The sequence below is a fragment of the Pelodiscus sinensis genome, chromosome 1, assembly GCF_049634645.1.
Source record: "Pelodiscus sinensis isolate JC-2024 chromosome 1, ASM4963464v1, whole genome shotgun sequence".
In the NCBI taxonomy this organism is placed as follows: Eukaryota; Metazoa; Chordata; order Testudines; family Trionychidae; genus Pelodiscus; species Pelodiscus sinensis.
The window spans coordinates 187803976-187819102 of record NC_134711.1 but is presented as its reverse complement, the minus strand read 5'-3'; the positions used below and the strand labels follow the sequence as shown (position 1 = coordinate 187819102).

Sequence of the window (15127 nt, the reverse complement as noted above, 5' to 3'; positions counted from 1 at the left end):
GGGACACTCTGGCATGGCAACATCTGTGTTCTGGCAGGAGAGTCCTGGCATGCTTCAAGTGGGAGACAGGAACCTAGCCCAATGTTGGGGGGGAAGAGGGCAAGAGGTAGGCATGATGCAGCCAGGCTGCCCTGGGAGGGAGGCCGCACGGCCCAGATAGGCTCCTGCAGGGTGGGGGAAGGGAGTGTGTGTGTGTGTGTGTAATGGGAGCCCAGTGTGTTCATCAGCTGGGCTTGCAGGGGGCGTGGGGAGCCAGGAAGCCCGGTGAGGCAGCAGGGGGACCAGAAATGACCTCCCCTGGTCTAGCAAAATCCCTCATCTGGGACCAATCAGGTCCCAAGGGTGCCAGACTAGGGAGGTCTGACCTGCACATGGTGAGCATGCCAATATATGCCTGAAATACACCAAAGCTGTACCAGGGTAAGGAATACATTTGAAAGCCAATGGGAGTTGGGTGCTTAGCTGCCTTTTGTGCCTTTAAAAGTCTCTCCCAGAATTTCTGGTTATTTACATCGCTAGCTCTTATTGCAGAGACATCCCTTGTGTTCATTAGGCACCCACACACTGATTGAGGATCGCGCCAAAGGCCCTCGTGGACTCCATAGAGTCTCTGGCTCGTATCCCTTTTAAATTTACTGAATGTGAGGGAAGGTGCTTGGCAGTGGATGTTACTCAGTTGCGAAGAAGCTCTGAAAGGTTCCCCCTCCTGAAACTGCTCACATGGTGCAGAAGGTTCCCTGCTGTGAGGCGCTGGAGAGATTATGATGTAATGCTGTTTGTGCCTAGAGGATCTGTAGTGCCGTTGAGGAATGGTCTGCCTAACGCTGAGGGTTACAGCTCCTATTATAAACTTGGTCATGCAGATGCCACAATGATGTCTTGGTGAGGAAGCTTATTTAAAGAGCTGCAGGCAGGTGAATCATAAAATACAAGTGCTTCCTTTACATGATGTGGGCAGCAAACAAAAAGCCAGATACAGCCATGTCTGCTGCACGTTTTTGTGTATTAGAACATAAGAATTGCCATGCTGGGTCCCAACAATGGTTCATTGAGCGTAGTGTCCTGTCACCAATGATGGCTCCTATCAGAGCTTCAGAAGTGCACAGAACGGGACAGCTGGAGAGATCTACCCTGCTCTTCTTCCCCTTCTGGCTTTTGGCAGTCACAGGTTTAGGTTCACTCTGACCATTGGGCGAACATCCCTGACCATTTTGGTTAGTAGCCATTGCTGGACCTAGCTTGCTTGCACTTGTTTAGCTTTTTTTATATATAAATACTGTAATATTTATGGCTATCACAACATCCCTATGGCAATGAGTTCCACATCTTAACCATTACTTGGGACTTCTTAGCTTTTCTAAGGGAACAATAAAGATGACTAACTCAAAGAAAAAGACAGGTTGGAACTGAGATACATGCTGCAATCAATAAGGCAGGAGAGTGGTGATTTGGGGGAGTGATGTCCACGGGTGTCTGGTTTGCACGACTCCCATCTTCAGTGCCAACAGGCTAGCAGTCTGAGCTGGAGCTTACCTGGTTAAAAGAATGGTAAATAAAATAAAGGAAATGTCTCGAGCTTTGTTCTATGTCCACTTTGGCACTATGCTAAAAAAATGCATTGGTGTCACCAGATGTAACAGGGTACGATGGTGACTTGATGCAGTATCGTAAGTGGGGCCACACCATGTACAACCCTGTGGTGTGAGGCCGCCATACAGCATCAAAGCAGAGCAGGGTGGGGTTTCTCATTTATAAGAAGGAAGATACTGAAGGAATAGCATCAAAAGAAAAGCACAAAAGTTACTAATATTATTTGCACTACTGTAGTGTTTAGGAGCACCAGGGAAGGATCAAGGTCCCTTTGTGCTTCTAGGCACAGTCCACAGAACAAATTTAGGAACCAGATTTTTATCGGGGAACAACAATAAATAAAGGCATGCACAGTATTTGTAAGTGCTTCTGAATGAAGGCAGAATCCTCCATTGGCCTGAAACAAACAGGTCTTGCTGCATCCAAATAGGGAAACTTGTATTTGTGAACCACTAGCTTTTTGTTTATGTGATTTGTGCTCATAAATGACACTGCCTGTGTAAAGAGAGGCCCTCACAATTAGGGAGGACAGAATTTACCTTTGTGGATAAGAGCTTGGGGGCCATCCCTAAAGCCTGGTGAACTCCAGAGCTTGCTATACAGTGGTCCTGGTTGTGCCTGCACACTGGTGAGAGCTCTTAGCTCCCTAGCAGCAGAGCTTTACCAGACTGACAATATTAGGGGCACCTCCAGGACTTCAGGGAGGAGGGCAGGGTTCTGTGGAAGAGAATAAAGAGGAGAAATAAAAAATGACAGAATATAAAATACAAATGCTGGACCGTCCAAAGTCTAGATACTGACATTTCAGGAAATACAATGAAGCCATATTGCTTTTTTTTTTCTTTTTGGTGACTGCATTTTACTGTGTTTTTTTTTCATAAGGAAACAGACAATGGAAAGTACAGAATGGTAAATGGATTGACACTTGGTAGGGGCATGGAAGTGGTACTTCTTTTAAATGCAAGTGATAAAACTGATGGTGAATTATGAATGAGGCTTTTGGTGGTCTCTCTTTTAAGAACTGTATCAGCTGGTCCTGGAGGCTGCTAAATCCAAAATAGCGTAACAGTTCTGCAAAGAACTATAAACTGGACTTTTCCTTTTATTGACAAAACAGTTTGTTTATTCATCTGTTAGAGACAAATACAGAATTTCTGCTGCTGTTACTATCAGAAACCTGGTTAAATCTTAATCTTGTTAACTAATTTTATAGTGGTAAATCCATGACAGGTGTCACAAATTTGAACCACTGGTACTAAATAGCAGTGGTCTCCCCAGACATATCTGTAGTTGAGACATTAAACTTTGTTGGGCACAGTATGACATCTTTGAAATAACTAAACACATTAATGCAAGGCTCTCTCTAACATTGAAGTCACATCAATTTAACAGCATTATTTATAACTGATTTAGTTAAATCCACTTGTATGTGTGTGAATATTAGGAGATGTGTAAGAGAGGGAGACTGAGAAAAATTTACAGTATATATAGATGGTATTATCTTAATAGACATGATTTCAATGAGAATGTTAAAGTACAGTTAAAATATGTTGTCTTCAAAACATTAATAAAATATTATATTTCAAAGATACCTACCACTCCAGCTCATAATACTAGAAACTCAGAATATGTACATTTAATTAGGACTGGTTAAAATTGGAACTTTTTGGAGAGAGAGGGTTGAAATTTCACAGAGTGAGCACACACCATTCACTTAGCACGAACTGTTCAGAGCCTCAAAACTATGAAAAAGTTGCTTTTACATGCAGGTGCCAAGAAAGTGAAGCATGCTGTTGTCCTGTGAATACTGCACTACTCCTTATTTTACTCTGATCTTGTAGACAGGGCTCTCTGTAAAGTGATACCTATTGCAAAATTTGAGGGCTGGTGTTGGCTAGCATTCCTAGGGTAGGAGGGGGCAGAGTCAAGCTTATGGTGAGTGATGTTCAGTAGTTGTGATGGTAGTAAGGTGCTGCCTGTGAGTGATGTAGAGGATATGGACTGTTGACTTAACTTTCTTTTCCTTGTGTTTGTGGTTGTCAGTTATGCTAGGTGTGTGGCAATCTCAGCTATTTCACAATGAAGTTGTTTTTTCTTGTGAATGAGTACTTACTTTTTCTGATTCAGTAGGGCTACCAGAGTCCTATTTGGATCATAAAGATACCTTGATGGTGTCTCACATGAGTGAAAAAAAGCTATGATGCATGCTCTCACTTGCCATTCAGTTTTCTGATAACATAACGCGAGGGTGGGGCATTCCAGGAAGACTTGGCAACTCATAAATTTTATCTGAAGGGCATTCATTCTACAGCTCACACCTTTCACTAGAATAGCAGACATTCCCTTTATATTAATATTTAACTTGTAAAGTCCTTCCCTCCGCCTTCTTGTTTCTTTGAAATAAGAGGCCTGACTCTTCATTCTGTTAGACAGTCTTCGCACCAGTCTAAGTCCACTAACCAAACCAGTGCAACATATCAGACCTGAAGATTCATTGTGGTTTTGTTCTTTAAATTCTTTTTAAATTACATCTGTTTTTAATTTGGAAAAAAAAAGTCATTTTGATGGACGATGGTTATTTTACACTTTGAATATTATGTAAACTAGTCTGGATTTATTTCAGGGGGTAGCCATCTTGGGGTGTATCTGCAAAACAATGAGGAGTCCTATGGAATCTTAAATCCTAACAGATTTATCTGTGCATAAGCTTTCTTGGGTCTGACAAAGTGGTTTTGACTCACAAAAGCTTCTAGCCAAATAAATCTGTGAGCCTTTAAGATGCCACAGGGCTCCTTGCTGGATTTATCTGTACTTTTCTGGTTTAAAATAGCTGGGTATTTAAAAAGGGACATTAATGTTGAAGTTAAAGATCACATTCATTTTTGTATCTCTTACTCCCTGTCTGTCTAGAGATGGCTAGATCTATGTGACTTGACCACATGGACAGAGGTACATACAATGGAAAAATCTATCTTTTAACAATTTATGAGTGAATTGCACAAAGACAAATATATGATATAGCTGTATATATTATTTCCTTCATCTAGCTAATCACACAGCTGGTTCCAAGCCACTGTACAGAGAACAGTGAACAAGAGCAATAAATGAAAAATACATCTAATAAACTTTATATGCATTCTGTCAGACTGTAGTGTTGTCACACATATCACTCGCAAACATTAGTGTCCTCCTGACCCAAGAGCCAGCTGGAACAAAAGGTTTAGTTTCTAAGATATTTAATTTTGATTTTAAAAGATGTTGACAAGAAAAAATTCAGACAAAATAACGGGGGAGGACATGGGGGGAAAAGATTTGAATGAGTGGGTCTGGTTATGGGAAGGGGAAGTATACCTTCAATTTTTATAGTACATAAAGCATTTAAAAATTATTATAAACATGGCATTTAACTCCAGTTATGATCCGTCATATTCTTGCCATGAAGGATGTGCTTTGTTGGAGAGGCTGAGAGGAAAGGGGAACATTTTTGCATGTGTAGTGGTCATGTCTAGGAACAGGATGGTTTTAGGAAGACAGTGTTAAAGAAATTCTTTGTTTGACAAAAGTCCAGCTTCCTAGGGATTTCCTGATCTATTTTCTCAATGCTCTAGTGAAAGATGTTTTATTTATTTATTATTTTATTAATTTTTAATTTTTAGCAGCTAGCCTCTTTATTGCGCATTACTTGAAAAAAAATCATTTCCACCTATGAAATTGTAGTATACTAAAATATGGAATGTTCTTGTAATGGAAAAGTGTTCCTACCAACCTGGTACTCAAGAAAAACACCAAGACAACAATAGGTAGTTAGGAATTTGGCCATACTTTTGAGAGTCCTCATTGGAGGAGGGATAGAATCTTTAGCTAAGTTCTTTGCATATTAAACTGATCCTGAATAAGTAATGTACACTGTAGTATGTTAAGATTCACTGTAACATTTCCTGAATAAAAAGTTTCAGAAAATTGTCCAATGTTTGTCTTATTTCTCCAACTTTATTTAAGAGTTAGAATTTGTGTCTTAAAGATCTCCAGATCAGCTGCTAGAAGTGGGCCTCATCCTCCCTGATTGAATTTACCTCATTATCTCTAGCCTGATTCTTGCCTGCATATTTATACCTGCCTCTGGAAATTTCCACTACATGCATCTGATGAAGTGGGTCTTTGCCCACGAAAACTTATGCTCCAATACATCTGTTAGTCTATGAGGTGCTACAGGACTCCTTGTCGCTATTGGAGGTATGCCATTGTATATTTATTATATCCTGCATAGCACTGTTGTGTTGATATGATTCTGCTTTATAATAATCCCTGCTCTCTATTAGGTATTGTTGGTGTTACATTGTAGAGAGAGGGTTTGGTCAACATCTTATACAGGTTGGACCTCCCCGCCCTAGCATTCTCAGGGACTGCCCAGTCCCAAACCATGGAGTTTGCCAGATCAGGGGAGTTCAATGCAGGCCTCTCTGCTGCTTGCTTCTGGGTTTTTTTGGGGCACTCCCAGCCTCTCGGCCATCAGACTCCACTTCTGCCTATTGACTCTGTTCCCAGCCCAGGCTGGGCTCCCAGCTGCCAGCCCCCCCAAGCCACTGGTCTGGCTCTTCTCCTAGCCCCAGCCAGGTTTCCAACCACCTGCCTGCCAACGGCTCCCCTGACAGTGTCCCAGCTCTGCTCCCAGCCTAGATGAGCTCCTAGCCACCAGTTCCCCCTGCTCCCAGCTGCCAGGGCTTTCAGGTCCAGCAACATTTGTGGTCTGTCAGACCATGGAAGTTGCTAGACTGGAGAGTTCCAGATCAGAAAGGTTCAACTTAAAATGTTACAGTAAAAAAGTTTGGTCTTTGGGGGGGGGGGAGGGGGGGGAGGTGTTGGTATTTGTTTTCAATCTCAAACAAACATTATAAAGAAGAGATTAAGTTATAAATAAGAGCAGAATGAGGAACACAATGTTTTGCTAAAGGATTGTCAAGAAAAAAACAAATTAGAGGAATGAACTGAAAGTAGAAGCTGCTTATGGGAAAGGGGGAAACGAAAAACAATACAGGAAAAAGAAGCTTGAGATGGAAAATTCTGGACAAAAAACCGGTTTCAGAGAAGAGAGGTAGAAAGATAAGAGATGATGATAGAGCTGGGTAAACAATGAAAAACATCCTTGAGTGTTTGCACAAATGTTTCAATGAATTTGCTAAGCCATTCTTGCCTCTCTTTTACCTTTGTTCTCCATCTACAGTCATCTGCTGTCAGACATATTCATGGAAAGAGAATTTCAAAGTTCCAGGCACAAGCATTTGCAGAAACAAGAATGTATTCCACATGTGAATAATTGCAGCCATATTGCTTGCACTTTCATTCAGTCAGAAAAGAGAAACCATGTGACCAGTTATGACGAGTATGTCGGAAATAGCAAATAAAAATGCATTGAATGGTTTACGAACAATTCATGCACTGAAGCTGGCAAACAAAATACGTGGAACTTTTGATTAATGAAAGCATATTTGGAAACAAATGTGCTATTGAACACTTCATTAATAGAAACAGATGGCATCATTGGCTAGATTTATTTTGAAATATACGTCCATCTTCAATTATTAGGGATTGCAAACGAGGTGGGCCAGTAACAGAGGATTTAGAGAGCCAGAATGTTATAATTAATGTGAAAGCAAAAGGATCAGTGGGAGAAGAAGTGGTGGAAACTAGAGAAGTAAGGGATTGAATAAATATGGGCACCAGGGTACATTACATGTTTATTTTCTTCAGAATGCTTGTCCTATTATTTAGCTAGTATTGGTTTTAGGAAAATTGGCCTGTGATTTCTCATATCACACTTTCTCCCCTCTTGTCTGACATTATGTTAGTCCTTCTCCAGCTCTCTGGAGATCGATCACCGCGGTAATGATCTCCTGGTAAGTGTAGACCTGCCCTCAGACAGGGCCCCTTCTGCTGCTGGAGCTCAGCTGGCTGATGGGTCTGTGGGTAGGGTTTGCAGTCACTGCAGTCATACTTTCTCCTTCCCTATGTAGATATGCTAATCAAAAGTGATGCTTTTGTTCAGGGGATTATGTCTTGCCTACCTTTATGAGAGAATGGAGTGGGCAAGGCAAGGACTATATTCTTTACTCCTCCTCCTCCGGCAAAGCCTAGGGGGAGAACTCACAATCTGGTTTAATTGTTAAAAAGCAGTTCAAGTTTCCTTATTCTGTTCCACAAATCTATGCCAAACCTGACTTAGAGGGAGGACCTCCAGAGAGAGAAGAGCAGTTTGTTTTCAGTCTAACTCTCTGCTCAGATGACCACATAACCCAACTTCTGGATTGGATAGATGCCTATTTGGAACTGGGTGAGACCATCTGCCCATTTAACACAAGTCACTGAACAATTATCCAGTGAAGAAGATTTGAAGTCACCTCTGACCTAGGCCTATTTCCTAGGCTGATCCCCTTCCCCCACACACACTGTCTCAGCACTAGAGCTGTGTGAATAATTGGTGTAGGTTTTTGTTGTTTGTTGGGGGTCTGCTCTACACTTTTTCATTCATGAGTTTTTGTCCATTTTGTTGGATTACGCCGAACTAGATTTTAAACATTTAGGGGGCTGGATGTGATTGTTTTCTGGAGTAATGTGTAGATTATAAAATAACAGTTTGAACCAGTGCTCAAAGAACAAACTTCACAGTCTGATGCAATAGCGCCGGTAAATTTGTAGTTGGCACAGCTGTGTGTTGAAATGCCAGAATTCTTGCAGGGTTTCTTAAAAGCTGCACTCTGTACCTAGATTAATCTCCATTCTTCACAGGTGCCACAGCAGCTTGTCCTGTCAGGTTTGTGGGCAGGTTTCTTTTCACTTGAATATGAAGGAATAGGAGGAAAGGGAGGGTTATTCCTTGTTCGACTCTATAAAGAAAATCATGTCTCTTGAGTTTGTCTAAGTTTCTTAATTGAAAATGGGCTCAGTGTATGCTACATTGGTGAGTCAAAGCTCACACAAAGATAAAACCAGAAACCTATCGAAACATGGTCTGTTCAGACTGTCCGAACTATGTGGTGTTCAGAGATCAAGGCAGTTGGAAAACATTTCTATTGCAGTATATGAAACTTTTTTTTTCATGGCTCCTAGGCATATTTACCAAGGTATTCTATACTCACCTGCTGCAGTAGGATTGCAAAATCTAGCAGCATGACGAAATTTACCGAAAATAAACCTCTGGTTTTTGCCAACTTGCATAAAGGCTGACTCAGATCAAAGGGGTTCAGAGTGTCCTCATTAGTACCACTCCCTTGCAATTAGGCAAAAACTACTACTGTTGCAGCTGTTTGTCTCTGACAGCCACTTGGTGATTGGAATTCTCCTGGCTGGGACCTCATTGTGTTTATTCACAAATAGATCAGATTCTTTTGAGACCTAAGAAGAAATCAACATAAAAAAGTAGGAAGAAGAAGAGATTTTTTTTAAACAATTAACAGAATCATCCAAAGCACAGTACTTGGTGGTGATGGGGGATTTCAACTACCCAGACAACTGTTGGGAAAATAACACAGCAGGGCACAAATAATCCAACAAGCTCCCAGAATGTGGTAAAGACAAATTTTTCTTTCAGAACAGCTACGTCTACACTGGCATGAATTTCTGGAAATGCTTAAAACGGAATACTATTTTTCAGTTTTTCTGGAAAAGGAGCGTCTACATGGGCCGTGGAGTTTCCGTGATAACGATGTGCTTTTCCGGAAAAGCGCATCTACATTGGCGGCGCGCTTTTCCGGAAAAGCAAAAGCCCGGAACCATTTTGAAAAGGGCAAAGGCCACCAGACCTTTCCGGGGGCGGTGCCGGAGCTCTGTCCAGACGCGTGGTTAAAGGGGTCTCACCGGGCAGCCGTTGGTCTCGTGGGACAGTGTTGCCGTTCCCTGTGCTGCACCCCTTGGTGGAGCTGCAGGCTCTGGGCTGAGTCCCTGGAGCCCTGGCTGGTTCCAGCTGGCATCCACCCTTCCCCCTGGTCCCGCTAAATGTGTGCGAGGAGCACGGTCCCAGGCGTGCCCTGCAGCTGCCTGCCACGGCCACCTGCCGCTCGGTCACCAGGCTGCACGTGGTTGCATGTGCTGCTAACTGCCTCATGCTACGCAGCGTGCAGCTCACGTGGCCTGAGTGACATGCTCTCCCTCTCCCCCCTCCAGGCACCTGGCTCTCCCTCCCACTGCCCTCCGTCCCCCGCCCTCCGCCCTTTGGGAGTGTAACCTGCAAAGACTCACCAGTGTGTTCCTCCCCGGCCACAGAGGAGCTGCTGGAGGGGGCCTGCTGGGTGGCAACACTAGCCTCCTCTCCCGACGCGCCGCCACTGTCATCTCCCTCCTCCGGCTCGGTGGGACGGTTGATGGGGGGGGCGGTGCTGGCAGGTGTCTACAGGGACAGGTGGGGCTTGCGGGGCTGGCTCGCCCAAAAAAGAGTGGAGCCTCTCAAAATAGGGGCAGGCATCGGGTCCTGCTCCCCTCCCCTCTGGGGCCCGCACGTACCCCTGCCGCAGCTCCTTCACCTTGGAGCGCACCTGCTCTTAGTTGCGGCTGGGGTGGCCTTGCTGGGCCAGGTTCCGTGCCAGACGGGTGTACAGCTCGGCGTTCCGGCGGCAGGACTGCAGGTCATGGAGACCCTCCTCCTCCTCCCACAAGTCCAGGAGGGTCTCCAGCTCCCTGGGGGTCCAGGATGGGGCCCTATGTTTCCGGCCCCTGGGGGCTTCCTCCCCTGCCCCGGGTGACGGTGGCTGACGACCACCTGGAGCTGCCATGCCTGCGCTGAGGTGGCTGGGCAGCACAGTTGCCACGTGGCAGAACTGGGAAGGGTGGTTTCCGGGGGGCTCCTGCCACATGCAGCCAGTAGCATGCGGGCTCTTTAAGCCCTCGGGTAACGCTGAAGTCCGCGGCTTCTACGGGGTCTCCCGCCGTCCAAACCGCTTTTTTACGTTCCTTCTGCTTTTCCGGAAAAGCTGTCTACACTGGCCCTTTTCCCAGAAAAGCTTTTCCGGAAAAAGGACTTATGCCCGAGCAGGAGCAGTGTACGGTTTCCGGAATAGCGGCTGATTTTGTACAGTAGAGCGTCGATGCTCTTCCGGAAATTCAAGTGGCCAGTGTAGACAGCTCGCAGCTTATTCTGGAAAAGCGGCTGCTTTTCCGGAATAAGTGGCCCAGTGTAGACACACCCAAGGTGAAGAAAGCTACTAGAGGGAAAGCTGTCCTAGATTTTTTGACAAATGGGGAGGAACTGGCTGAAAATTTGAAAGTGGAAGGTAGTGTGGGTAACAATAATCATGCAATGAAAGAGTTCATGATTCTAAGGAATGCTAAGAGGGAGAACAGCAAAATAAAGCAATGGATTTCAAGAAGGCAGACTTTAGGAAACTCAGGGAGTTGGTAGGTACAATCCCATGGGAAGCAAGTCTAAGAGGAAAAACTATTGAAGACAGTTGGCAGTTTTTCAAATAAACATTACTAAGGCAGAGCAACAAACTATTTAGCTGTGCAGGAAAGAGGACATATGGCAATATGACCACCCTGGCTTAATCAAGAGGTCTTGAATGATTTAAAAATAAAAAAGGAGTCATAAAAAATGCAAACTTGATCAAATTACAATGAATAAACGCATAACCCAAATATGTAGGGGCAAAATTAGAAAGCTGAAGGGACAAAATGAGCTCAAACTAGCTAGAGACATAAAGGGTAACAAGAAAACATTCTACAAATATAATAGAAGCAAGAGAAAGACCAAAGATAAGGTAGCTCAGTGAAGAGGGAAAACTTGGAAATGGCAGGGGTGCTTAACAATGTCTTTGTTTCGGTTTACATCAAGAAGGTTGGTGGTGATTGGATGCTAACATAGTGAATGCCAGTGGAACCGGGGTAGGTTCAGAAGCTAAAATAGGGAGAGAACAAGTTAAAAATTACTTAGACAAGTTAGATGTCTTCAAGTCACCTGGCCTGATGAAATGCTTCCTAGAATATTCAAGGTGCTGACTGAGGCGATATCTGAGCCATTAGCTATTATTTTTGAAAAGCCATGAAATATGGGAGAAATTCCAGAAGACTGGAAAAGGGCACATCTAGTGCCCATCTATAAAAAAGGGAAATAAGGACAATCCAGGGAATTACAGGTCAGTCAACTTAACTTCTGCGCCAGGAAAGATAATGGAGCAAATAATTAAGGAATCCATTTCTAAACATCTATCAACTGCCACTGGAATAAAAGGACAAATTACCATCAATGGAACTTGGCTGTGTTACTATGTAGGCAGATTCATTTTGATCATCATGTTAATAGCCAAAAGGTGTGAGATGGCCTATTCTCAGTCTGGTTTATGAGAATCCAAAACTATGTTGTGGGAACTAGTTGGATTTGGGGAGCCCAGGTTTCTACCGTGATTGTGAAAAAGGAAATTCAGGAAGGAGAGTTCCATGATGTAAACATCAAAACAATGTTAATTTACAAGACACAACAGAAAGGTAGACAACCTAGGGCATTGCCGAAGTCATTGTTTTATTAGTGGGATGGGAAGGCATCCCTGACATCCTGGGCCTCAATCTCTGTTTGGCACAAGAGAGAAGGGAGGGTGTGAGTAACAGATCCTCCATTCCTCAGCTTTGGTCTGCCTCAGCCCTGGTGGGATTAAAGCAGCTCTTCACTGTTCCAGCTCAGACCAATGGAAAGAAGACTGGTGGAGAGAAGCATCACTGTGTCTTATCTCTTTGTGCCTTTTGGGGGATGGACGGGTGCACTAGTCCCTCCTACCAGCTTTATACTGGGGGAATTCTTGGGTGGCTATTGCAGCAGGGCCTTGCCCTATCCAGTATCATCTCTTGCTACTGCCTCAGTTTCCCTCTCCTGGGTTCCCCAGTAGCACACAGATTTGTCCTTTGAGTCCTCTCCTTGGGATTCTGGAGCACTGAAATAACACTTCAATGGTAACTCAAACCAAAGCCCCCATTTCCCAGATTCTACAGTTTGTCAGGTTCCTTCACAACATCAGGTCAAGCTGCCAGACATTCCCTGGAGCCCATTTCTCTGCATGCATTATGGAAAAGTTCTCCTCTCCTGGCTTCCATGTTAAACAGGCAAGGCCCCATTCTGCTTTCAGTGTAGCTAAAAATCATGAACTGGCCCACTTTTTTCTTTTCCAATGTATGCGACCAGCCTCCTCAGGTAGTCACATTCTTCTGCTCAGTGCAATTTAGTGGAGACAGCTACTTTATTAGCTAAATGTCACTTGTTAAACTGAGTGCTTTATTAATTTGTTAATGTTATGTGTTTGCACTCTGTCTAACCATAACATTTAATTTAAAACAGCAACACATTTATAAGGAGCAGGGTTACCGTGATGTTGTAAATATGTTGTGCACTGATAAATTAATCCAGAAATTTTACAGCAATCCATCTCTCTATTTCTTTGAATAGCAAGTTAATTTTCCTACTGGGCTGTGTTTATCTGGGTATATTGGTTGTTGAAATTACTTTTCTCGCCTCAGATATCGTCTTTGTAATGCTATCTCTCCATGACAACTAATGCAAACAAACTGAAGGTCTAAAAAGAAGTAGTGAATGGAAGGCAAACCTATGGGGAACAAGCAAAACAGTCTTTAAAGTTCTCAGCTATGGAACAGGTATTTGTTATTTCTGCCAGGTTAAACTCATGATAAATGTATTGTATTTATGTTCAGTTTTCTGGGGCAAATCCCACTGCTAACCTGCAGATTAGGGCCATCAAGTGATTAAAAAATTTAATAGCGATTAATCACGTGATTAATTGTGTGCACCTCCCCTTTGAAACGCTGACACGGCATTTCAACAAGGCAGCACTGCGTGGAGCCCAGGTTCAGCTAGAGTCCCCAGCTGACTCTGGGCTCCATGCAGCACTGTCCCTTTGAAAGCACCGTGGTAGTGCATCAAACGGGCATATGACATACACTGAAGATCAGTAACATACGATCTGCTTCCTGTGTGCCCAGCTGTGTGTGCAAAACTGTACAGTTACTGCAGTTTTGCATGCCAGTATCATGTCTAACTTGTGATAGGTGCACATCTGTACTAGATTTGCATGTGCAATGACAATATTTGCAGGTATAAGTTAGAAATACAATGGCATGTCTGACTTTGACAACACAGCTGTAAGGGGGTGGACACCCCCAGTGTGCCTCAGTGCCCCTTGACTGTCCTCATATAGCCCCTCTCAGGGCAAGTTACAGTCTGTATGGGTTGCTCATCATAGGCACACAGCAGTATATAACTGGCCCTTTAAGCAAGGCCGAGTCCACAAAGCAGTTTATAACTGTTGTAGCGGGGGTGCACCCCAGGTAGGGGGACCCGGGCCCACCCTACTCCACCGGGTCCCAGCCCAGGGCCCTGTGAGGGACCAGGTAATGGGTCACTCCCTCGGCGGGGCCATCCAGCCGAAACACACCAAGGTTCTCAGGCCAGGAGGGGCGGCTCCCGCTCCTGCTCCTGCTCTGGGCCACTTCCTACCTGGATCCCCGGGCTTCCTTCTCCTGGACTTGTCCAGCAGGCTGCAATCTCCAGGCCGGCATCCCCTCAGCAGGCAGTCTCCCTCCAAGGAGCTCCTGCTTCCTCTTCAGTCAGCCCTCCACTGGCTTTTTCCCCCAAGTAACCTGTGCTTCTCTGTATATACCTGCCAGCTGGGCTCTCACTCCCCTAATGGGTTCAGCTGGCTTCCACAAGCCAATTGTGCTGCCCTAGATAGTTGCCAGCTGGGCTCTCACTGGCCCTAAACCGCTCCAGCTGGCCTCTTTCTTTCTAGCCCTGGCTCAGGGCCTGAGTCCTGGTCTTAAAGGGCCAGTGCAGGGCAGGCGTCCTATCACAACGGCCTATTTATGTCCTGCAAACATCTGAGGCTTACACAGAAGTTACAGAATCCAAAATAGCTTCTTTTATCAAAATATTAGTGTTATTCAGTTAACATGTCGTTCCAACCAGATAAACAGAATACCTTGCAGAACTCTTCCTAACGTTCTTATAGACATGTCTCCCTGTTCATGGGCTTGCTGACAGGAGCTAACTGTTTCCAGCTTAACTCCCTGTTTTCAGTTGCTCAAAACCTTCTAAAACCTTTAAACTATGGGCTGAGTTTCAGACCTATTAGAATAAAATAATTTCCATGCCCATGCTTTATTAGTATTGTTATTTGCACAGGAGCCCCAAGCATGTGCCAGGATTGCAGAGTACCAGGTGCTGTCCAAAGAGAACTAAAACCCATTCCCAGTCTTCAAAGAGCTTATTATAACCGATCACAAAGGACCGAAACTCTGTTGGTGATTTTTGTTGTTTGAGTGATTTTTTTTCCTGCTGGAAACTAGATGGAGACCATCAGCTCCTATCTATAAATAGTCATCTGGGCTGAGTTTGAAACAGTGACATAGTAATTAAAAAGTTCTGTATCCAGTTACAAATCCCGTAAGCCACGAAGCCATCATGGAACATGTGATTCATATAATACGTATCCTGCTGTGATCATTTTGCAGAATATGTCATGTTGTGAAAGTTTTCTTCGTGGTGGAAAAT

At 44.1% G+C, this 15127-nt stretch overlaps 1 long non-coding RNA gene across 1 annotated transcript; it reads right to left on the bottom strand.

Moving 5' to 3' along the window:
- Nucleotides 1-919: 919 nt before the first annotated feature.
- On the bottom strand, nucleotides 920-14882 carry LOC142826968 (uncharacterized). Its single transcript, XR_012901276.1, has 3 exons — nucleotides 14075-14882; nucleotides 2130-2307; nucleotides 920-1533 (listed from the first exon to the last, which is right to left on the bottom strand). It is a non-coding gene; the product is annotated as an uncharacterized LOC142826968 (long non-coding RNA).
- Nucleotides 14883-15127: the final 245 nt, after the last annotated feature.